Below are 26291 nucleotides of genomic sequence, written 5' to 3'. Positions count from 1 at the left end.
ACTCAAATCTTTCTTTGCCCTAATTCCTGTGCTTAACTCAGACTTCATGGGGACTGGCTCAGGAAATTCCCTACTTAATCGTCTTTCCTTACACACCTTCCTAGTCCCAAGCCCATTCCTTCTATCCCAGTGAAGAAGAGGTGAGTCAGTAAAAGATGGAGGAAAGCCAATGCCAAGGATTTCAACATGAAGGGCAGAAGAAACACAAAACAATTACCTCCTCTTCTGGGTCTGGGTTATTTATTGCTGTTCTAAACTCAAGCCAAAGGTTCCATAGTCCACACCAATATCGCATGTAAGCAGAAAAAGGAGAGGCCATTTAATCAAGTGACATTACTAGAGGCCATTTAATTTGCATAAGTGTTTCAATTTACAAGGAGGCATATGACAAACTAACGCCTTGTTATTGATGTGCTCACAAAACTGTGGGGCTCTATCTGTTCCTCTGCTCATATACCCATTAGCGTAATTAATTGATTCTAATAAAGGGGGCAATGTGGCCTCTTTCTCCATTCCATCTCAGGTGAAGCTATCAGATGACTGAGCCTCCTGTCCTTCCTCATTGAGTGGATGATTGTGTGGCTCTTTCTATGGGCTAATTTTTAAATCTGCTAAGCACCCAATGACTTACATGAAAGTCATTGGGTTCAATGGGTGGCTGCATTTCCCAAAGGCACTTAAGGGGCTTGCACATAGGTCATATTTTCACTGACATCCCCTGGGTAATGCCAGTGCAGGATAGCTTCATTTCCCCCTATTGCAGTGATGCAATTAATGAAAGCAACACCCCAGTTTCATTAGCCATTATTCCTTCCTGCTCACTTCTACCAACCTCATTAGTGTCCCAGCAGAAAAAAGAGAGTGGTTAGGAATCAGCCTAAATAAGGGATAGATTTAGCCCACACTCCCCAGATAGCTGCAACAAGCAGATACAGTGGGTTCTTTATTTTCCTTGTGATGCCCTACACATCTCTTTTCATTTAAGTCATTAGGATTCTAGGCACGTCAGCCCTGGGAGATTTAAGTCCTTGCTGCTCTCCACATTTTCTAAGAGTCCTTCTCCATTCCATAGTGAAGGACTCTCCAAAGTCTGGAGAACTGCTGCAATTTCAGCATAATGAACACTTTGGGGAATGAAGTGGGAAAAGAAGAAAAGAGCTTTGTTTCAAATTCTTTTTTTCCCAGAGCACCAGGAAGAAGAGCTGAAAACCCTTTGAAAGGTAACACTGGGCATTGCTTAGGAGCATTCAAAATGTGTTTGTTTTCTTTGGGGTCAGAAACAACTTTTCCCAAAAACAAACTGAGAAGGAAGGAAGGGAGATGGAGAAGAAAGAACAATTTTTAAGACTCTTCTCGGAGCAGTGAGGTGTGATAGGAAAGCAGTTCCTTGTCTGCACTGCTCTTATCCAAAACAAATAACATATGAGAGGCTGATAGCTGCCATTAGCCAAACTGCTGATAAACAGCTTGCTCTAATTTGGGGGAAAATTTCATTGACTACCAGCTCACAAAGGAAAACAGTGGAGATAGAAATTAATATATTCCCCACTCTCTCTAATATAACTGAAAATACTGATTACTTCCAAACCAGAAGCCCCAGCGTCCTGAAAAAGGGAATTGAAGAAATTAGCTGAAAATAATACCCTAATGTTAGCCTGAGTATCCACTTATCCACATATAGCACAAGTAATTATAATAGTCAGAACCATACAGTACTAGTAACTCTGATGGATCTCACTTTAGTAACTGTGTAAGCACAGCATAGTGTAACGAACTCACTAGTGCACATGGGGTGCTTGTACTCATGACGCCATTATCATGTACACGTGATGAAAATATCACTTTGTGTGGCTTAATGACATCACACTGTATACATGCAAGAGTCTGGGGGGTTTTAAATGAGACTGCATCATTGCAAACTAAACTACATCTGACGTAATTTGGTTTGCAATGTTGCAAATTGCAACAATGCAGTTGTCAGCTTTCCCCCGGCCATGGGAGAGGCAGGCAGGCTCTTCAGAAACCAGCCACCCTCTTGCTACCTTCCCACACTGCTGGGGGGCAAGCTGAGTGTACTGGTGGCTGGAAAAGGTGGTGGGGACAGTGTATGGGTCACTGGAAGCCTGGATGGGCTCAGGGAAGCATCGGGTACCTCTGAGCTGGGGCAGCACCTGGCCAGCTAGCAGCCCATACAGGCTTCCAGCTCTCCATGCACTGTCCCCGCCACCTTCTCTGGCAGCCAGCAAACCCAGCTGCCCTCCTGCCAACCTTCTGCAGTGCCCCAAGGGCAAGCCAGTGCATTCCCAGGTGGCCCCAGGTGTCCTGTCAGCCACAGGAGACTGCTGAAGGCAGAAGTGATGAGGGACCCGATCCAATTTTTTTTTTCCAGCAGAGCCTGCCTGCCTCTCCCATGGCCCGGGGACAAGCTGCCAGCGAGCCAAGCAGCCCGAGTTGTGGGGAGGCCTTGGTCCTTACTTTCTTAGTTTCATAGTTGGTAGTGTCGGAAGGGACCTGAGCAGATCATCAAGTCTGACTCCCTGCCATGGGCAGGAAAGAATGCTGGGGTCAAATGACCTCGGGATCATCAATGATGCTTCCTTCCACGGCAGCAGCAGCCCCCGGAGTCACCCATGTGGTCTGTGAGCAGGCTGGGTGCTGCCTTAGCTCGGGGTCAGGGAAGAGTTGGATTGGGCCAAGTGCTAGCTCTGAGCTGGGGCAGCACCTGCTCTGCTAGCAGCCTGCCTGGGCAGCCATAGGGGGTATTGCTGTCATGAAGGGAAGGACTGGGGTCCCCCACAGCTAAGGGGCCACTTGGCTTACTGGCAGCTTGCCCCCTGGCTGCAGGCAGGCTCCAGCTCTGACAAAAAAAACAACAAATGGTTTGGGCCCCTCACCGTAATGTGTTGAAAAAGTTGAAATGGTGGGTTTCAATTAAAAACCCACTGTTTCAATTTAGGGGGCATAGAATAAAACCTTGTACAAACAATGGGGGTTTAATTCAGTTTAGTTTTCCCTAAATTGAAATAGTGGGTTTTCAAAAACCCACCGTTTTCCACTGTTTCAATGTAGGGAGAACTAAATTTAATTAAACCCCCATGTCATGTACACAAGGGTGGGGGCCCGATCCTTAGAGTCCTCCAGCAGCGGGGAGGTGAGTGGGGAGGGGGCAGAGGGCGGGGGGAGCTGCTGGCACTAAAGACACCTAAAACTTCAAAATAGTTTTTAATGGTTCTTATTTTATTGATATGCGTTTTTACCATTCATTATTTGATCCTAATTATTTAATATTTATTCATTACCTCGGAGCTCTGAGAGATCCCAGTCAAGACTGGAGCACTATGGTGTGAGATGCTATGCATCTTCTAAAAAGGCTCAATTCTTTGCTAAACATCAGTGGTCCAAATTCTTCCCTTGATTTAACAAATCAGCCTCCTGCTGAAGTTAATTAAAACTACTGGAAGCTGCTGGTGTATTTAGCCAGCTCAATGCCAAGAGCCAATCTTATTTAAAGAGAAACTGTGACGTCAAAATCAAACTGGTATTTCTTTATAGAAAACCAAACATTTTTCCCCTTTGTGTTCCTGAGAATAGATCAAAAACATGTTTTGCTGTTGGTACCAATAGCATTGGCATTTTGCATTTTGCTGCTGTCAAGTCTGTAGTTTTATGTGTAAATAATATCCTGTCCCTCAGCTTCTGGACAGTTATGCTTGCTGTGAAACTGGAAAGAGCCAGAGACCCCAGTTCTTGCTCCCTCTGATTCACAGACTGGTACAGACAATGCCTGGTGCATAGTTGTCCGTACGGGGGAGGATTCAGAGATGGTATAAGTGTAAGGGAGTGTAAGGTAAGTATAGGTGTAAGGGCATGTGCGGTGATGTCACTTACATGGTAAAGGGCTGGACGTTGTGGTGTAGAGCAGGATTGCTGCAATGTACCCCCACCTTTTCACCTATTACTTTCTGATCTGCTCCCTGCCCTTCTATCTTCTTCCCACTCAGGATGTAAATGGTGTATCTCCCTTGGGCTCCTTTATCCATACTTGCATATGTCTGCTTACATGACCTTGCACATTTACCTCGGAATTGGACCTAGGTTTTCCATAAATCCAGCTCTGGACAAGGTCATCCTGGGATAGACTGTAGACTCCATTACAGTCACTCATTCAGGACCAGTTCATTCCTACCCATAGAAATCTAGGGTATCCTCAATGAGATCTGAAATTGCCCCTCAGTTTTTCTTTCCCATTTCCTTGATACTGCTCCATTACAATTGTCTCCCAGGTGACCTCTTTCTGAACCCCCAGCACAGTAGTTATGATTTGTCTCAGAGACTGAATTTCTGGGGCTAGGGAGCAGGATGTTCTCATAGTGGAAGGGTGGACGGTTCTCTCTGGTCATCCATGAAATCTCAAGTCTGGCACCGTTTAGATACTGGTGCAAGATACTTCTGTTTTTTAGCATATGGGAGGTTTCATATTAGTAGGTGGATACAGTGAGGTAGAGAATGGTTCCATTTTGGGTCCATATTGCTTGAAATCTTGTAGTACTTATTAACCCCTGTGTTACACCGAATGCTGCCAGGTGTGGGTTCCTAAGAATTCAATGCGTGTGTTAAACAAAAACTCTGTGCTGTTTCCGGTTGAAGCTAGATCCTGCCTGCCATGATCCTGAGCAGGGGGTGATGAATAAGTCATACCACCTCCTGCCCAGAAGGCAGCGTGACTCAGAGAGATACCTTTGAGACACCATTCCCACCCTGTTCCTTTTTTTGCTCTGGAGTGAATATCTAATAACTCGCTTGCCTAAGGTGAGAGCAAATTACAGTACCGTAATCTCTCAAGGGCTGCCATTGCTTTTGGTGGGAGGAGTGGGCTGGCTATATGAACTCCCCCTCCCAATGCTTGCCTATGTACTTCATAGGACATGCATCCTTACTCTAGCGTACCTAGCCCCTGAACTCCCAGGAGCACCAGGGGTTCTTAATATCCCTTAAAACAGTTTTTCTCAGCCTTTTTAGACTCGAGGCACCTCTTGGAAATGCCAGTTCTTAGCTTTCACTTGTTTCTTGATTACATAAATACTACAGAAAGTCTGCTGCAAAGAACGGGGGAAGATCGCAACATGCCAGAATATTTTGAACACTCTGGATTCCCATTTGAAATCTCTGGGTTTATCTTGTGAATCATGAGTAGGTATTTGTGCACCTAAGGGTGCTAATATTATGCTACACCCTTAAAAGGATCTCAAGGCCCCCTGTGTGCTGCTGTGGTACCCTGCTGGAGAATCACTGTCTTAAGATGTAAAAATGATCCAGCTACTGTCTGTTCTTCTCTACCTCCATCCATCCCAAGCCCGTCACATTGCAGCTGAGCACCTTACAGAAAAAAAGTTAGTGGTTGGCACTTGGATCTCAGTGGAACAAGAACCGCTTCCTTCTAGCGATGTCCCCATTAACCTGAGGATTGCTTCTTCCTGGTCAGACACAATACACTGTAGGGCTAATAATAATTCAGCCTTGTGGAAACAGAGGTGAGAGGCACAAGTGGCTCCAGTAACGGCTCACAACAGAAACAATGAAAAAAAAAAACAGATGCAAAAAAACATGTTTTCACTGCAAATACTCTAGTTGTTTTTGTGTGTGTGTGTGTGCAGAAAGAGGACATACTGTTTTTGACCTTTTAATATTTTTAGTATTTTTTTTCAACTTCTTATAAATATTGCCACTGATGAACATTCAAAAGGAAAACATGTTTTGCAGTCAGTACCAGCATTTTACTTCCTTGTTACACTACAATTGTAAAAGTGTTAGGAAAGCGTGGGGGTAATTGTGCCTTTTACCTTAATTTTTTTTTCCCCAATCCCATTTTGCTTACAGATCTAAGACAAGGCAAAACATGTTTTCCTTCACCAAGAAAGGAAGCTAGAACTATTTTTTTTCTGACAGCTTAAAAAAAAAATAACAAACCCTCTCTTGCCCTAGAGATTACCTTTATGACCTGCATCTCATTTGGAAATAACACTTTGAATTATGCTGGCATTTTCCAGACTTACAACCGAACAATTGCTCATGATGACTTGGGGTGCGTATTTATAAATGGTGGGGGAAAAGGCAATAGCAGGACTTAAGCTTTCAGGCTTAAAATACCAATTTACAGATTCTGCTCTTATTCTCTTCACTTACACCTGTGTAACTCTGTGGGCTTTAGCGGACTTATGCTGGTTTTTTACTGGCATGACCAAAAGCAGGATTAGACCCAATATATTAACAATACAAAAGATTCTCATAGTAATAGTGGATTATTTGCATGACATTTACAGTGCATAGTTAAATTTTGAATAATATTACTGGGAATATTATTTATATGCATCTTTAAATGTGTGAGATTTCTTTTATCTACAAGTATATATATTGTGGGTATAGATAAATTGTTTGATTTAAATGTATAAATATTGATATTACATATAATAGCGTGTGTATAGATAAGTACTGTGTGTATAGAGAAATTATTTAAATATATAAATATAGATAGTATACATAATAGAATATATAATTAGCATATATAGAGTATATACATATAACTGTGCATAATTATTATTATGGTACACACACACTTAGATCTATGTAATTTATGTGTTCTACAAAATACAGGTACCTCCCTACGGTATTACGATTATTCACCTCAGTGCAAAGAGTCACCAAATCTGAATTAATATGTTACAAGTGCGCTGCCTTAATGCCAAAACCTGCATATGGAGCAAGCTAATGGAGAAACAAGTCCAGGTTTGTGTGTGTGTCAATTAATTCTTGCGGATTTTCCACTGCAGCCACTGATTCGGGATGCTTTAATTGCTAGGAGTCCAACTTGAGCTTCCTCAAACTTTTTTTTTTTAGATGGGCAGAGGACCTCCAGGTTTGGTGGAAATTCAGTGGAAACCCAATATGTTCAGCAGGCCTAAGTGTCTCAAAATGGCTTGGCAAACACAGAGGTACTTGAAATGCTCCCTGCTTTCATGGGAATTTTCCACCTCTAGTAAACTTTGACCTTGATTCTGTGCATTTTTGCTTGTAAAAGTATACGTGTTGACAGAATTACAGCTGTGAGTATTATACATACTGTAAAACACAGTGCCCATTGATGATGCTTTTCTGGTAACATTACCTGTTCGTATTGGGTTTAATACAGGTAAATAATACAAAAAAATCCAGGAATGCAGAGGTTTAATGTAGGTTCTCTGGGAATAATGTGTGAGGGTACTTGCACAAAAGTGGTGATCTGTAATAGCAAACCTGTTAGTAAGACAGCACTTGTTTGACTAAATAAAACACATGTTATAGTTTGGTAGCTTGTGAAATGTAGAAGATAAATAGGGATATTAACATTCAGAGTTAACTTTGCAAGTATTATGACAAACGCAGTTCCCAGTTCTCTTTGTTCATGCAGTCTATTACAAAGAATGTGTGCCCCCACCCTTGAGCTGCTGGCTTTCCTCCCCATTGTCTTTAATGGATGCTCTGAAGATATATCTCTTTTAGTTGGCAATGTATTGCAATACTACAGCATTCAGAAGTTGTCAGTAAACTACATTCAGTTGGTATGTATTATGCAAAAATGGAGGCTTTCTTCCCAGATGGGGAATTTTTACATTTGCAAGGAAACAAGATCAGGGAATTTGAAGTTCTTCCTTTTTAGGGCCTTGAGTAGGTTCCTGGCTCAGTCAGTAGTAACCAAAGGTTGGCTGATAACTGAAGGCTGTTTGGGTATCTCCGTTCACTTGGTACTGGCAGGTGTTGATATAAATTTACAGATGGAGCCACCGTTACAAATAGCAAAACTGGCATCATTAGAGATGTGAGGTGAAATACTCAGCTGGGGAAAATTAGCTTAACACCTTTAAATTCAGTTTACTTCAGCTATGAAACTAAACCAGGACAGATTGTAGATGCACATGGTTTTGGGGGTGAGGAAATTAATAGTTTCCTTGCCCATCATATTAATGTTTTTTCACTGTTGTATTGAGAATAGAAGAGGGCAGGTATACTTCAGATAATCCATCCACTCACCTCCTGTCACCAGCCTGCTCTGTTCAAAAGGTCATTAATAACTCTCGGCACTACTTTCACCTGTGGTTGTTTAAACAGCACATTTCCTCCATGGCTGTTTTAATTTTCTTTGTTATCTTTATATCCATTGACTTTTCTCCCATTCCGACACTCAGGGACTCTCATGAGTGCTGACTGATGCTACACCGATAATTTGACCCACGTTGTGATCATTGCATCAGTTGTACAACAAATGCTGGTCTAATATAGTAAAGGAGTTACAACCCTCATAAACCTGACTATTGATTCTGATGTTGGGCAAATGCAATGTGTCTCATAATGTGTTGTCTTTGCAAACATGTAATGGAAATCAAGATATTCTGGTGAAGGTAATAGAGTCAGCAAGTCAGCAAATATATTTATTTGTCATGTACCAGCCAACACCTCTATTAGTTTTGTTTTCCTAATTTTCTTTTCCTTGCCTGTCTGAATTTTGATCCAAAAACATATTTATAGCGATCTCTTTGCAAAGGCAAATTCTGAACCTGTGCTTCCAGCAAGACCCTATTTCAAGTTTGCATAAAATCACTGTCATATTTTATCAGCTATTTTATTGATAATGTTAAGGTAAGAGAGAGGTTTTCACATGCACAGAGTTGAATATTTAATCCTTAAAAGCCACCCAGCTGGCCTGCTGAGTCACTAGTTACTTCATCTGTTGAAATGCTTTTGAAAGACATCACTCGGAGGAGTCATCATAAAGGCAGCAAGTTGCACAGAATAAAGGAAGCAAGATAAAACCTGAAAGTGCAGGATAACAACCTACATGCTTCAGGGCATGACTGATCTGCTGTGTGGAGTCAGTGAGAACTGCTCCTTTCTTCACACATACCTCTCTGCTTAAAGTTTTGCAAAGCTGGTGAAATGCAGCTGTGGATGACAGATCTGGATTTCTTCTGAAAAACTTGCCCATTCAGGTGGCAGGATATAAGCCAGGACAGAACATTGGGCTGCAACCGTCTGGTATTCCCTCTCTTACAATGAAGACATAGGAACCGATTTCTCAAGCACTCAGTGAAAAGACCTCCCACTTATTTCTGTGATATTTCCTTCCAAGAAGGCATACAGCATAGCATTCTGTAGGAACACAAAGTGTATTGTATGGTCCTTTTGTCTGCAAATGCAGAGAAAAATGGCTTAATGAAAGATCTCAAGGAAAGTTTCAATAAGGCATTGATTCTGTCCCACCGCAAGCTGATTTCTAATATTAGAATTTAATTAAGTTTGTACCAATGTCAACAGGCAGAGTTGTAAATTATGCATCTCTAACAGAATTTTCCATAGCAAAAGGCAGAATTAATAGAGAATTGAGGATTAACCTGTGGAACTCACTGCTGCAGGAAGTGATGGAGGCAAGCATTTTAATAAGCTCCTAGTATTGGTAACAAGCAGGAGGAATTTACCCTCCTGCTAGCTGACATAGTGGGGCTCACTGAAATGTGGTGGGGCCCAATGCATGACTGGGTGGTGAATATCAAGGGCTTATAGGCTGTACAGGAGGGACAGGACAAGGAGGAAAGGTTGGGGCATGGTGCTCTACATTAAGGAGGAATACACATCCTCGTCAGTTAGCAAAGAATCAGAGGAAGGGCACTCTGAAGTGCTCTGGGTTAGAATACAAGGCAGTGGCGGGGAAAGAGACTTAACGGTGGGGGTCTACTACTGACCTCCCAACCAAGGGGAAGAGCTAGACTGGGAATTCTTAAGTCAGCTTACGGAGGTAGTTAGGTCAAAGGACGTAGTCATCATGGGGGACCTGAACTTTCCAGACATCTGCTGGGAAGAGCAGTCAGCCAGGCCTGACCGTTCATGTAGGTTCCTAGCCAGAGTACAGGACCCCCATCTAACCCAGGAGGTGCACAGCCCCACCAGGGGAGATACCTTGTTGGACCTGGCCCTGGCCACGGGTGACGACCTGGTGGGGGGGCTGAGGGTGCTCGACCACCTGGGCGACAGTGATCATCGCCTGCTGGGATTCACCATCCAGCACGAGGTGGCAAAGGCCTGCAGCAAGGCAACAGCCCTAGATTTCAGGAGGGCAGCCTTCAATGAGCTAAGGAGAATAGTCGGGGAAGCACTGAGGTCCCAGGGGGGAGGGGAGCCAGGTGTCCAAGAAGAGTGGTCGCTCCTTAAGGAGATGATCCTCCAAGCCCAAAGGGAGGTAATCCCAACACGGATCGAAGGGAGCAGGAGGGCACAAAAGCCCCCATGGCTCACCAAAACCATCCGGGAATGTCTCCTAGCTAAAAGGGAGGCGCACACCCAATGGCAGGGAGGGGCCATCGGCAGGGAGGACTATACTGCGGTTGCTCGGGGATGCAGGGGGACAGTCAGGAAGGCCAAGGCGGAGATGGGACTGGGCCTAGCCTCCCGGATCAAGGACAACAAGAAGTCCGTTTTTAAATACATGGGGGGAAAAAGAAGGTTCTGGGTTACGTGGGGCCCCTGCAGGCCACGCTAGGAAATCTGGTTGCCACACCAGACAACAAAGCCAATCTATTTAACAACTTCTTTGCCTCAATTTTCCTGAGCAGGGACCAGATCAGCCCCCCACCCGGCCCCCCTCAGGCCCCAGGGGAGGTGCACCCAGGCCAAGGGTTAGCGAGGATCTAGTCAGGGAACTTCTGGAAGGACTGGATGTATTTAAATCAGCTGGTCCGGACAAACTCCAGCCCCAAGTGCTGAGGGAATTAGCTGGGGTCCTTGCGGGACCCCTGGCACGGCTGTACGAGCACTCGTGGTACTCTGCTGTGGTGCCAGAGGGCTGGAAGAGGGCCAATGTGGTTCCCATCTTCAAAAAAGGGAGGAAGGAGGACCTGGGAAACTATAGGCCAGTTAGTCTTACCTCGATCCTGGGTAAGCTTTCTGAGAGAATTATCCGGCACATGTACGCGAGGGGCCAGCAGGGGAGATTGTGCTTAGGGGCAACCAACACGGGTTCATTAGTGGCAGGTCCTGTCAGACCAACCTGGTGGCCTTCTACGACCAGGTCACCAAATCCTTAGATGCAGGAGTAGCAGTGGACATAGTCTTCCTGGACTTTCGGAAGGCTTCAACACTGTCTCTCACCCCGTTCTCATTAAGAAACTGGGGGACTGTGGTGTTGACACCCACACAGTCAGATGTGTCGCCAACTGGCTGGAGGGCCGCACCCAGAGAGTGGTGGTGGACAGGTTATTTTCGACCTGGAGGGATGTGGGCAGTGGGGTCCCCCAGGGCTCGGTCCTTGGGCCCGCACTGTTCAACATCTTCATCAGTGACTTGGATGAGAGGGTAAAAAGCACCCTGTTCAAATTTGCTGATGACACTAAGATGTGGGGGGAAGTGGGCACGCTAGAAGGGAGGAATAGGCTACAATCTGACCTAGACAGGTTACAGGGGTGGGCAGAGGAGAATAGGACGGGACTGAACACTGACAAGTGCAAGGTGCTGCACCTGGGGAGGAAGAGCCAGCACCATACCTACAGGCTGAGGAACTCCCTTCTTGTCAGTACAGAGGCAGAAAAGGATGTTGGAGTCATCATTGACTCCAAGATGAACATGGGCCGCCAGTGCGGGGAGGCAGTCAGGAAGGCCAACTGCACCTTGTCATGCATGCACAGATGCATCTTGAGCAGGTCCGGGGAGGTGATCCTTCCCCTCTATGCGGCACTGGTCAGGCCGCAGCTGGAGTACTGCGTCCAGGTCTGGGTGCCGCACTTCAGGAGGGATGTGGACAACATGGAGAAGGTCCAGAGGAGGCCACTCGCATGATCAGGGGGCAGCAGGGCAGGCCCTACGAGGAGAGGGTACGAGACCTGAACCTGTTCAGCCTCCACAAGAGAAGACTGAGGGGGGATCTAGTGGCCTGTTACAAACTAGTCAGAGGGGACCAGCAGGCACTGGGGGAGTCCCTGTTCCCCCGAACACCGCCAGGAGTGACCAGGAATAACGGTCACAAGCTGGCAGAGGACAGGTTTAGGTTAGATATCAGGAGGCGCTACTTCACTGTCAGGGCGGCTAGGATCTGGAACCAGCTTCCAAGGTGCAGGCTTCTATCCTGGGGGTCTTTAAGACAAGGCTAGACAGTCACCTTGCTGGAGTTGTTTGACCCCAGTACTCTTTCCTGCCATGGCAGGGGGTCGGACTTGATGATCTGCTCAGGTCCCTTCCAACCCTACTAACTAACTATAAAACTATAAATTTTAAGGACTTAAACACAGCATCTATATACATGCCTAAGGCTCGTCTGCCAGCAGAATTGATGTGCAGTAAAATCAGGTGTGAATTTAAGCCTTAAAAGAATTCAATCTTCATTCTTTTGGATGCCGGTTTACCATAAGATGGGAATCCAGGAAGAAATCCTTCCATCCAAAATTAAATACATCAGGTATAATTAAATACATCAGGTGTGTGTAACACTGTGTCTTACCCAGAAATATCTGGCATTAGCTGATGTTAGGGCTTCCTGATTAAGTGATTCCTGTTGGTTTCATAGGTGACACTGGGTAATACGAACGAAACATCCCTTCTTTAATATCATTCCTTTAAAGGAAAATGATTTCTCTTTCCTCTCCTCCAAACCTCTATACAAGACGGTTCTCAACTCCAGCTAAAACGTCAATGTTGGGTATAAATGTCTCATCCTAAAGTAAGGGCAGCTGAGGTTCTTTGGGTAAATCTGATACATCCTAGGGTAATTTGTTTCACGAACTAGTGAAACAGCTGAACCCCAGAAGATCCTTCTAAATCCATCATGGAGGGAACAAGGGCTTTTCATATTGAAGGCGGCTATGGGCAAGCTCACAGCTGGAACAGCTGCATGCACGACAGCCTGTAGGCCACTACACTTCCCCTGTTAGACTCTACCCACCTTCCAGGTTCACACCCCGGGCTGGATGAAGCACAACATACCCTCTTGGTGTTAGTAGGAGAGTGGAACAAAAGTTTACAAATAGTTTTAGATCTTGTAGCCAGATAAAGCTTGCACTTTCACACTGTCAAGAGAAGCTGCCTGCTCTAACCTTAACATGTAAATACAGCTGCTGTTTACCTCCTTGTTTTTCAAGAAAAGCTGCCAGTACGTTCAGAGACTCAGGGAATTTCCACTATTTTTCTCAACTTTTTTTTTTTTGTGTCGCCTTGGCCTTCGGACACACACATTGTGTTGTTTTGACGTAATTTCAAGCAAATATTTTGCCAGCAAGAGGCAGTGCAGGGTCAGAGAGGTCCTCCAGACTTAGGTTTCAGTCTTTCAGCCCTCCCCAGTAAACAATGGCTCTATAACTCATTAAAACTCCCTTTTGATTACTTTTTCCTGTTTCTGATTGTTTTGGAGCAGCAGGGGTGGATTCCGCACTCAACAAACTTCTCTTTCCTGCTACTAAATTTAAATGGTTTTTGACTGAAAGGATTTGCTAATCGCTTTGACAAGAACTCCACCAAAAAGAAATTAAAAGTGTAAACAAGATCCAAGGAGACTTGTAAATGTGGCAAGAGTTGTGGTTGGACTCGGCAGGGCAATATGCATACCCCAGATTTGGCTGAAGACCTGTCCTCTTCTTTCTGTTTGGACTTCCAAAGCCCCTCTCCAGGTCCTAACCACCTTTCTCCTTGATTCTTTACAACCTCTTCTCCAGATTTGCTGCCACCCACATCACACCTGCTCTAGTGCCTAAAAATAAAGCAGTTAATCCTCTCCACTGGCTGCCCATCTGTACGCCTCTTCTCTCCCACCCCCCTACTCTAGGTGTCTCCTCATGTTTCATAGCAACTAATCAACCTTCTTCACCTTCATGCAACTCTACCTCCTGCTGCTGGTCTGCTACTATAATGCCTCATATACTCCTCCTATATCATCCTTGCTGGCCAATTGGCTTCTCTTGCCAAAAGATCCACTCTTCTTCTTTCCTATTCCTTATATGTGGAAAACACTCTGGGACTTAACTGATGATCTCTCATCCTTCATCACTGGAGGGTTAGATGAGTTGATGGCCTTCAAAACTAACAGTTGGAAGGCTGAATATGAATCATGTGGCACATAATCTACTGATAATTCAAGAAAATAAAGACAAGTGTTAATAGTCACTTAAACATAGGATAGAGGTTTAAAGAGAGAGATTTGCAAGGATCTATCAGCTTCCAAGAAAAAACTGTCTGCCTGCCAGTCTCTCTTGGGTTTTTATTCAGCACTCATTATCTGCATGGTATCTACCTCCCTGATCTATTATGACTCCTCTAGATTAATCTAACTTTAAAATCCAACCGCCTTTGACTCAAAACAGTCCAAATCATCAGCTACTTGCTTAGTGCTGGGTCAACTAAGTCAGGGTTGAAACTCTCAACTCTGTAGTCATCAAGAGACACCTTAACTGCTCTGCCCTTGTGCCTTGGGTGAAACGAACTGGTGAACACTATATAATACTAGTATTGCTGGAGCACCCACAGACTTTGTAAGGACCAGGAGCCACCTGGGTACTGAACAAAGCCATAAGGAGATGCTTGAATGCCCCAGAGAGCCCTAAGTTGACTTTCTATTAGCATTTGTTAAGCATTTCTATTAGCATTTGTCACTGAAACACATCTTCTTCCCCACATAACTTTCAGTCTAGACAAAGTTGACACAGAACAGACTGGAGGCCAAGGGCTATCAGGGGTACTGTATTGATATAATGATTGCTTACCTTATTAACTCTTTTGCATTCATTCCCAAAGTACTATCTTGGGGAGAAGGGAAAGTCGCCTGGTGCATCGCGATGTGGAGTTTAATCAGCAGATAAGTGGTAGCCTAGAAAAAACCAAGAGGAAGTGGGGGGAAATGATACAAATATCGTACTCTCTGAATTCTTGCACCTTTTTTGCATTAAGATGCAGAGACAAGGACAGGTTGACTCTGCCTTCAGCAGTGCCATGTATTCCGGCAAGCATTTCTCTGTTAAAAATAGGACATGTGCCCTGAGGTCTGTAGATTCAAGAGTAATTGGCATTACTCCATTGGATAATATCAGCTCTGTGTTTTGCAGAAGTCCCCCATAAACCTCCCATCTCATTACAGACCTACAATAGAATGAATGGGAAGATAAATTCATTCTGCTTGCCTTAGGGTCCAACTGACTCTACCAGTGACCCTCCGCCAAAGAAATAGTTGGCTCTTATGACATAATGGTGGACATTTATCCTTGGTGTGGCCCCAGTGGTTTTAGTAAAGTTACACCAGGAACAAATTTGTCCCTGGTCTGCTTTTGCATCACCTTTTCAGCTCCCCATAATTGAATACTTTTGAGTGTCACACAGTTGACCTCAGTTCATTGAATTAAACAGAATTGGTCAATTGATTGTCTAATAGATTGATTATTATACTAGAGTCAATCGGTCTGCTAACACCAAGGTTATACTGTCTGGTAACATTTGCAAAATCCCACTGATTTGTCTTTAGCTCATGGCTCAGTCCTGATGGGTGTTAAGTGCTTTCACTCAGGTCATTGTGACCAGCAAATGCCACTGGACAACAGGATATTTAAATTCTACAGGGATTTTGTACCTAAGAAATGTATGCAAATGATAATACTCTATAACAGCTGTGGAAAACAGCTTGGTGGAGGTTAAAAAAAAAAAGCTATAAAATAAACGGTTTAAAAATGAAATGGAAAATAAATTTTTATCCTGGAATGAAAATTGCTGTGTTTTGATCTCTCTTTTTTTTCATGCATTGTGTAAGAATGTGACTCATGTGTTTTTGTAGAACACAGTGTAAAAAAAAAAAGAGAGCGCTCACAAGTGAGATACGAATGTTTACCACTTTGATTCCAAACTGTCTTTCCCACTTAACACCTTAGCAAGAAAGTCTAAATATAGGAGCCACGCAGAAGCAGAAATAATGAAATTTCCCATTTGCTGCAGTTCTCTCCATTTGCATTTTCTATTTTGATTTGCCCATGCTGGATGCAGCTTGACCTTTTAAAGATAGCAGTGAACTTCCTAAGCATCTTGGCAGCATCTCTGGCCGCACACGAGGTGACCTTGTCAGCTGCAAGATCCAGATGTGAAGGCCTGCAATGGCTTTTTCCCAGCAACTGTGTTTTGGGTCTCTCACTAGCTTCCTGACTGCTCCGTTAGAAGCATTTCTTGTTTCTTGGCTGACTCCACAGCTTGCTGTTGTGGCAGCTGTGGGGCTTGTAGCAAGAATTATCCATGCTAGGAAGGCTTTTCCTCCACAGTTTTTAGCGAGAAGGAAAAGAAAGTGGAATTCATCCTTCAGCTATCTTCATTTCTTGACATCTCCCTAATGTGGTCCTCCTCAAACATAGGCATCTGGCGCAGGGGAAAATGACGATGGTTGGTGAGAGTCTGACTTTGCTTTCCCTAATTGTATTACAAGGCCAGGCTCTTTACCTCCTATCAGGCACAATTCTGCGAAGTGCAGAGTGCTCTTAATGCCTGGTAAAAGTTAAAGGGAGTTGATAAGAAATATCTTTGTAGAACTCCTGTTTCAAAGACCAAAGTTAAGAGCTGATAGAAAGTACTTTTTATCCTCTCTAATCCACGTAACCCAGAAATGTCCTGATAACAGGAACCTGGGTCTTGACATTCCTCAAAGTTGAGAGGTTTGGAATCTAATTTGGATCCAATTGTGCAGGTCATTTCCCTTTCTATAAGGGGCTGAACCAAAAGCCCATATCCAAATGCTTGTGAACTATGGGCTGTGCCAAATCCAAATCTGGAGTCACATCTCAGATGCATCTTCCCTCTGCAGGAATGTGCATGTCCAGTGCAAGTCGGGTGGAGCTCTTGGGCATCCAGTGAATTCCTGAGGTTGGTGGCTCAATGCCACAAGCTATGGACTGCTCTCACCTAATGTGCATTTGGGGGACAAGGAGCTTAGCTTCCTGGGGTCAGGCCTGTATTATCTCAGGAGCTTCTTTAGACTCTTGGATTAAGCTTGAAAGTTATCAGCATGGCCCCACACTGTTTGTTTTTCCTTCACTTAATGCATAAAACTGTACATTGAATGGAAACCAAGTGTTTGGGTGTAACAACTGAATACTCTTCCCATGGTAGCACTACATTTGCCATGCGTGGAATTACATTGATTTACACCACCTGAAGACTGGGTCCACACAGCTTATCCTAGCAGAATCAGTCTTGCAGTGTTTCATACTATGCAGCTGGACTCATTTTCTGTCTATACAAGTAGTAACTGTCCCTCTGTTCCTACTACGCTTTCTCTGGTACGAGTTCCTATGGCACCTTCTCAGTCTTTTTGGCTTGTCACTCTTTTCAGTGCCCTGAGTGTCTGTCATTAGGGCCCCTGTGTCCTTCAAAACTTTTTGTTTCTTGGTTTGAGACAGTCCTGAATGATTGAATGACCCCTTTGGCTTCCATCACCTCCCCAATTTTTTTCATTTGACTTTGCTCCTTCTAGAACGTGGCAGCTTAATCATGTTACATCTCCTTGAATGTTACCAGAGCCTTCAGCAAGGAAAGGTATTGAAAAGTAGCTCCTCCTGTGAAGATGAGAAGTTTCTTGGGGGTGAGCTGCAATGCTTACAATTCTTCCACCAAGAAGATGCAGGCACAAAAAAATAAAAGACCTCAAGTAAAATTGATTTTTCTTGTGTAGAATTAGTTTCCACTTAAATGAAATTGCTTTCCATACTATGCTGTTGTCAGTCAAATATTGCGCAACTTCCTGGGGGTGGATTTTGGCCCTCAAATTTCATTGTGGAATACACATGTCCAATAGATTATTAGAAGATGCTAATAACTACATCTGGAAGCTGTAGCTTCTATAGCCCTTTTGTCTTCAGAGAATCCTTACGAGACATGGCATACATTTTTGTAACGAGGCAACAAGATTCTCTTAAAGCTGGCTTCATGAGGGCCACAATTTTGGGGACACTAAAATTAGCTGATGGCTGTCTGGAATGAGCAAATCTGTATTTGTAATCAGCAGCGTCTTGTAAAACTGGGATGGATGCACGTTGTTGCCACTCTGATCCAGTTAAGTGCTACCCAGGAGCCAGCTCCTGCTTCCAGATGCCAGAAGAGTGTGAATACTCCATTGTGCAGCTGGGAATTCCTTGGCATCTCCATCTTCCACGACGGGAGCAATTTATTCAAACTAGTACCTGAATGGGATTTTGCTACGTTTTCAGTCTCACAAGCTGGCTCTGTGGAGCTAATTAGCTCAAGTCCTAAGCCAAGCAGCTGCTGTACTGCTTATATTTATTGATCTTAGAAGTCTGACAGGGAAGAGCATCATTACAATTACAGGAGCTTTACAGAGAAATCCGAGGAGTGGGGGCTTAATTTTTTTTTAAGCAGTATAATGGACATTGTATTTTATTCAAAGGCAATAAGGAAAAGGATGGAATTTAACATTATGGTCTACAATCTAAATACGTTTTTCTGCCTTTTTTATTCCACAACTGCTGATTTAGATATGTGCTGGTCTCCCCAGACTTCTTGCATTATTTCCCAGGTGACTCTAGGGGAGTGTGGACGAAACTAGATTAGAATTTAGGAAACGACTCTATACTAGAATTGGATGATTTCTGCAAAGTACCCACTACTACACTGGTGAGTGTAGCATGAATACTTTAGATAGAGGGGTATTGGTTCACAGGTAGTTTCTGCATTTTAAAAGGATAGATTGCAAAATAACTGAGCAGACCCATTTCAACCGAAGTTCGGACAGAGGCATTGGGAGAAAATTTTCAATTCTCATTTCTCCATACAAAAGCACAGTCCTGAGTTTCTAAGGCTGGACATGGTCATACAGAAATGAAAAAGAGGCCATGTACTTATGGGGCACATCTACATGAGTACCTGACTGCCCAGTCCTGGCACCACACGGGTCATTCCCAACCCTACTGCACAGTAGCAATGGCAGTTCATACCTGCCAATGCTATGTTGCTGGAGCTTTCTGCTACGGTGACGTAGTGTCTTGTGTAGATATGCCCATCGTGTCTCTGAAGTAGCTGATTTTGCATTATTCATCTATTTTGGAAGGTGAAGGACCCATGGTCTCATTGCAAAAAAAGCCAACAGTATACTGGGTTGTATTAACTGGAGTGCCACTTGCAAATCAAAGGAAGTTATCTTGCTCTATTCAGCACTGGTGAGGACTCACTTGGAGTACTGTGTCAATTTTGGGCTTCACACTTGAAGAAGGATGTGGACAGATTGGAGAGTGTGACAAAAATTATTAGGGGCCTGGATAGCAAGACTTACGAAGAAAGGCTGAAAGAGCTAGGGTTTTCTAGTCTAGAGAAGACTGAGACAGGATTTGATATGTCTTCAAATACCTGAAAGGAGACCATAAAGTGGATGGATATGGGCTTTTCTCTATGGGCACTGGGGACAAGACAGGTAGCAATGGTCTCTAGCTGCACCAGAGGAAATTTAGGTTGGAGATTAGAAGGAAATTTCCGACCATGAGGGTGGCCAGGCACCAGAACAGGCTACCTAGAGAAGCTGGGGAATCTCCATCCTTTGATATTTCAGTTGTGTTGGGCACAGGATTAGCTGGGATGGATTAGTCGGGATGATTCTGCCTTGAGCAGGGGGCTGGACTAGATAACTTCATGAGGTCCCTTTCAGCCCTGCTTTCCTATGATCCTATGCTGCCTAGAGGATACTGTCTCTTGGTTTGGGGCGGGCATTTGTAAAAGAGGTGAAAATTCAATGACTGTGTCCCTCGATTGAAGAACAAGAAAAAATACTGCTTTAAGTAACCAAGAAGATCAGCTTGCTTATTGGAGGTGTCATGCATTAGGGGCTGAATAGACTTGCACTTGGGACATATACGGATATTTGAGGGCATGGAAGTCCCTTGGCATCTAGTACATTCCCAGAGTTTTACAAAAGATGATGTAGCCACTCTGGGTCGAATCATAGGCAGTCAAGAAACAAACACTAAATTATTCCTAAACTGTCTCCCCAAGGTATATCTTCTGGGCACCTTTCCATTGTTGTTCTCCACACTCTCCACTATCTTTTCTTGCTTGGCAGTTGGTTCAGACAAGCTGTCTGTGGCCAATGAATACATTCATATAATAAAACAAACCATATGATCTGCTATTTGTGCTCTCTCCTTGGAACAGTGGTCCATCCTTTTTTTACTGCTTTTCCTTTGCTTCTTCCTGTCTACCTTGAGCACCATGACTTGTTGGGTAAGATAACTAATTTACCTTCTAGGGGTACAGGTACTTCTGGGGACAGGTACTTTTTCCTTTTCTGTATGTGCAATATAGCAGGCTCTTCAGTGTCACGTGAATCAGTGTTTCCCTAAGTGAGGGGTGCAGCCCCTAGGGGACATGAAAGATTCTGGTGGAGCCATGTACAGACTCTGGTGGAGCCTGGGGGTCGGACTAGATCTGCTCAGGTCCCTTCCGACCCTAGAAACTATGAAATCATGGCTTCGAATTGCTGCCAATTAAGCCTGCATGCACTTCACCCTCCACTGCTGCTTTCTCTACCACCAGTTGCAGCTGATCCCGTTCACCAGAGACAGTTGGTGGTGGGGGAAATCAATAGTGGGGAAAGCAGTGGAGGCAGCTGAAATGGTGATGGGGGGTGGGTACCTGACCTTACTGCGGTGGGGTATAAACCAACAAACTTGAGGAAACAGTGATATAGATAACATAAAGCAGTCAGCACATTAGCTTAGTGGTAGCTCCTCCCTTGGCGTCCACACACTAAATTGCTGCTTTCTTCCATCCGTTATGTTGTCAATGCCAATGGGACTTTAAAAAAGTGTGTATGGCAGGAGGGTGGTATGGATGATGACTGGACCGTTTGTACTGGAAAGAAGTTGGGCAGGAAATCATCTGTTTGCATCTATTCCCCCTCCCCCCCCAAACTTTGTTTCTAAAATTTTATATGAAAGGGAATTTGTCCATTTTCCCCTCTCGTTTAGTACAACACCCTGATTAATCTAAATGACATAAGTTTTGTCTGGTTTAGCCAATGCTACCGACTTGAAAATTGTTGGGGTTTTTAACTCTCCAAATGAGTACCTAATTGAAGCTTTATGTCTATCAACTAACAGATCTAATTAGATATCACTTAGGGTGAATTCCAGTTGCTAAAGAAGTCTGATGTGCATTTGTGCAACACTGTTAAAGGCCTGACGGTTACTCGTGGCAGTCCTGAAGTTTGCATTTGCATGTGTACCTTTGTGTATATGTGTGTGTGTAGTGATCAGGTATAATCATTTTCAGAGAAACAGATGGCAAAATGAAATACATTCTTACAGCTTTGTAAATAGCTTCAGAGCTTACATGAGGATCTAGGAAAAGACTTTTCCAGCTTTCAGAGAGAGAGCAAGAAAAAGCATCACACATGGTCACTATTAGAAACTTGAGGAGGAAGGGAAGGCTTAAGCTAGATGTCAGGAAGAGATGTTACTACCCCATGATTACTGGAGTTTGGAACAGTCTTTCCAAGGAAGAAACACCAGCAGTTAGTACAAAGGTGCTTAGGGAAAGCACAGATGTTTGCTAGATTTCCTGCACTATATCTGTGTATACTATAGCAGGCCTCTCTATGAAGTGCATGAGTATGAAAGCAGGTAGATGTGTGTTTCTCTCTGCTCTGAAATGTCTCCAGACCTTTATTTGTGCTCCTTGATATCCAGTAGCTGGTCGGCACTGTTTTTACTGGCAACTTCTCCCTTTTGGGGATGAGCTGAGGGTACAAGAGTGATTGCTCAATGATTATTTGAGTAGCGTGATGATGGGGAGGCAAGAGAAACCCCAGTTACACTTCCCCTCTACAGTCAAGCCAACACATAGGTTGTGTCTGAAGCTGCTTTTGTAATTAGCACCCAAGCAAAGATGCTGAGGCCTCCAAGAAGATCAGATGTGAACAGTGCAAACAGACTGTAACCTGGTGTTAACAAGACTTTAGAGACTTGTAGTGCTCCATTTGGTGGACGCATTACATATGCTTTTAGCAGTTTTCTATTGAAGAAATGTGCTTGTAAAAAAAAGCAAGTTGTTTTATGGACATTTAATAGGAAAAATTGGAGTCTTTTGGAAAGCATTAAGACTCCACATCACTGATCTAGCTTTTACCCCATTAGTTCTTTATGCTCAGATAATCTGTTCTAGTAGCCCTCAGGGAAGCTCACTACACAAAAATAGGGATGAGATAGATTATTATTAAAGTATATTAGCAACCACAAAGGATCGATTATTGCATTTTGAAGGCAGTGGTGCAGGGTAAGCCATCTGCATTTCCACTGGGCACCAAACTGGAGAAATTAGCCTTCCTTCAGGGCTGAATATATCCCTGTTCCTTAAATAGGGAACTCCACTGGTAACTCAGATGGATTACTGTAGGATTTTTCTTTGCATAAACTCATACAGGCACCGTTAAAGGCCTGACAGTTCCTGTTGGCAGTCCTGAAGTTTCTTACTGCGGCCCAGTCCTTAAGCACTGGGAATTCTGCAAATACCATGGTAAAAAATAAATGTAAAGATTTAAATGCCCCAGTGTCATAAAGGCAAATGCTTTGTCTCTTGGTTTCTCATTGGGAATATTACTGATATTCAAGGACCTGTGAATTAAAGACACAGTAATTGCCACCTCCCAATAGTCCATCAAATTTCCTTTATTCAGTCTTAGAAACAACAAAGCACCATCCTGCATCCCTGCATGTTATCAAGGTTTCTACTTGTCAGGGGGTTATTTTCCATTTCAGCTTTTCTCGGGGAATGAACAGGGATGCCTTTGCCCTTTGTCTGGAGGAGCAAGGGTTACCCAGGTGACAACCAGTGAGTTTATCTCTGAATGGCAACTTAAATGTCACCTTGACACAAATCCAGGCTCTGAGAGGTTAGTGCTTCCATACAAACACAGTGTTACGTCCGGTCCCTACCTACTTCTGTATTCACTGCCTTAGCCTGTGATTATCTTTAGGGAGTTACGTTTCTGCACATCTTTTCATGCTTCCCTCATGACAAGTAATATACTGCCATGGTCAAACATGTAGGGAGATAGAGGTTTCATGGGTTCTTCCTTATAGACAGAACCAGCAGCTGGTTAGTGGTTTAAAGGAGTAAGTTAACGTGTGCATCCAGGTAACAATCCCCTTTTTATTTAGTGAGGCACATTATTACAAGCAAGCAAAGTGAAAAATGCCAGCCATAGCTGAACTGCCCCAAGATCGTGCACATTAAGATCTCGGCCTGGTACAGCGTGCCCAGGGATCAGTCACCTCCAGCTTAGTTACTAGGCCTGTGTGAAGTGGCTAGTATTCGTTTCAGATTCAGATTCGGCTGATTCAGGGGACAGTGATTCGATTTGGTGATTCTGAATCACTGTCCTGAATAGATTTGGCTGCTACCGAATCTCTGAATCAGCCAGGTCCATCCCTCTGCCTGCTCTCCCAGCCCGGCAATGGCTGCCCCATCTGCCCCAGCTCTTGGCTCTTTCCCAAAAAAAGCCCTGACTCACTGGGTGCTGCTGGGAGGGGAGCAATCCCTGCCCCATGTTGCATGGGGGGGTTCTGCATGAACCCCCTGACCCCTCCCACTCCCCCAGCCCTCCCATAGCTGCCCCACCCACCGTGGCTCCAGCCCTTTAAGAACCCCCCACAAAACCTCCCTGGAGACACCATTCCTGCCAGTGGGGGGCTATCCCCACTGCCCTGTGCCATGCAGGGGGCTCTGCATGAGCCCCCGAAGCCCTGAGGCTGCTGCAGGAGCAGTGAATCCTGGGGTTTTTCTTGTTTTTTTTTTTCTTAAAGAGTCAGAGCTGGCCTGGGCAGGGCACCCATGGGGGGGGGAGGGGCTGGGGAAGTGGGGAGGGGTCAGGGGGCTCATGCAGAGCCCCCCATGCAGCGTGGGGCAGTCGGGGGCAATGTGGATCGCCCCCCTCCCTGCCCTGCAGCACCTGGTGAACATTGGGGCTTTTTTTTAAAGTACCGGGTGTTGGGGTGGGCAGGAGCAGCCATGGAGGGGCCTGGGGGAGCAGGTGGGGGTCAGGAGGGCTGGAGGAGCGGGTGGGGGTCGGGGGGCTGGGGGCTGGCAGGGGTCACCCCATGGTCCCCTCCGCCTTCTTTCAGCCTCCCCTCCCCTGCCCGCTACTTACCAGCTCCTAGTCTACCAGGGACTGCCTGAATCATCTGGAGATTTGGGGAGTTTTGAATCGATTTGGACCTTTTAATTGGTCCCCTGATTTGATTCGGATTCAGAGATTCAGCCACTGAATCGGGCCACATCTCCTCCGAATTGAATCACCACCCGAAGCTTTGCTTTGCAGTAGTTACCTTTATGACCAGAGTCTCTCATACATTACAGTAAGGCCAGCTCTGCCAGAGTGCTCTAGAGATAGCCAATTCCCCTTCCTTGGCTTAGACATGTCTTCCATTGAGCACCAGCAGGTGTAAAAGGACAAAGAGGGACAGAATCTTGCAATAAAGGGAAAGACCGTGTGGATAAGCAAACACAGCCCAGCCACGTGAGCGGAGGGTCCTGCCCTTAGCAAGGCCACCGATTTGAAATTCAGTTCCAATATGGATGAAGTATGTTTAAAAAACAGAGTTCACAGGACTTCAGGGGAGATGCTATCTACGGCAATCAGTGCTACGATCTAGTGACCCAGATGCCTTTTGTAGGGAGTCTCAATATAGGGCTAGTTGAGGGCAGCATGGTACCATAAGCCAAGGTTCAAATGTCCAGTCGCCTTTGCTAAGAATGGCCCCTAGGCCGATACTTTAATAGGCACATATAGAAGAGAACAGCAGTCCAGAGGCCTGTTCTCTTACCCTGGAACAGATGTTAGAGAAATAAAAAGGTGCCGAGTAAGTAGTTCACGCAAATAAGGTGCCAAAGTGCAGTGCATGAGTCTGTTACCTATTTGAAATGTTGTTCAGTGATCAAGTGGTGGGGAAATGCTGTAATATTGCAGCAAAGAATCAGAGGAAATTTAGGCTGGAGATCAGGAGGAACTTTCTGACCATGAGCGTGGTCAAGCATTGGAAGCTAGAGAAGTTGTGGATTCTCCATGCCTGGAAATGTTGAAGAACAGGTTGGATAGACACTTGGCTGGGATGGTTTAGTCAGGGATGATCCTGCCTTGAGGAGGGGGGTGGACTAAATGATTTTGTAAGTCCCTTCTAGCCATACTTTTTGATGATTCCTATGACACGGGGTGATCAGGGAGGTGCTTTGCCAGTGCTGAGGATTTACTGTATCACACACAAGGGTTACCTAGGTGACAACCAGTGGGTTTATCTCTGAATGACAACTTAAATGTCACCTTGACACAAATCCAGGCTCTGAGAGGTTAGTGCTTCCATAAATGTCCCCGTATCACACATCTGAACTCAAAAGGACACACTGCAGGAGCTATTGGTTAATTTACAGGCTGCAGGTCAATCCTGTAATATCCGTTACCATAGACATACCGGACTGGACAGGGCCACCTTAGTCACTTCTCTCTCGGTTGCATATATTAGAAGTTTTGTCCAGAGGGTCCTCAAGAGCATCCATGCTGGTTCCTTCAGGCACCCCAATATCCCTTGCATCCTATAATGAACTAAAGACTGCTAGTACCAAAGATCAAAGCCTCAAAACCCACGATGTGCCACAGGAAGAGGGAAGAACAGGAGAGACTAGCAATACCTCCAGATGCCTTCATGCATGTAAAACACACTATCAACTCATTGGGTTATATCAGTGATTTAAGAGTGCCCACCCCAATCAATCTGTAAGAAAGCCTTACAGATTTGAGGGTGAGTTCTGCCAGTCTAATATTGCAACATTAGGAACCAGTAGCACAAGACTGAGCTGGACTGAGAAAACATGTTGAACTTCATCCTGCCCTCCTGCACTTTGAGCTTCCCCAGCACTGCCCCATGGTCAGCTCTGTCTATGCAATTCAGCTCTGACCTGCAGTTCTCCCAGCTACTACAGGCTTGGGCTGCTCTGGAACAGTCCTTGGGCTGTAGGCATCTGTGTCAGAATCACAGTGGGTTTTGTGATGTGCACACATATATATGTCAGGTGTTTATTCCATTTGAGATGTACAGCTGGGACACAGTTCCTTCAATGGGTCAGGTACCCTGACTCTTTTGGTTTAAATGCAAGGGTTGAGAGACAGAAGTAATAGATTCTGTTCTAGCTCTGCCTACTGACTGCCTGAATGACTGTGGAAATATCTTTGGCCTCAGCTTCTCTATCTGTAAAATGGGAATAAT

At 44.6% G+C, this 26291-nt stretch overlaps 1 pseudogene; it reads right to left on the bottom strand.

The window, feature by feature from the left end:
- Positions 1-26291, bottom strand: part of LOC149855864 (uncharacterized) — a 57505-nt pseudogene that overhangs the window by 9042 nt on the left and 22172 nt on the right.

Source organism: Crocodylus siamensis, chromosome 11 (genome assembly GCF_052110815.1).
Source record: "Crocodylus siamensis isolate JL-2025a chromosome 11, ASM5211081v1, whole genome shotgun sequence".
NCBI classification, from domain to species: Eukaryota; Metazoa; Chordata; order Crocodylia; family Crocodylidae; genus Crocodylus; species Crocodylus siamensis.
The sequence above is the reverse complement of the archived record's forward strand: the minus strand, read 5'-3'. Positions and strand labels throughout refer to the sequence as shown.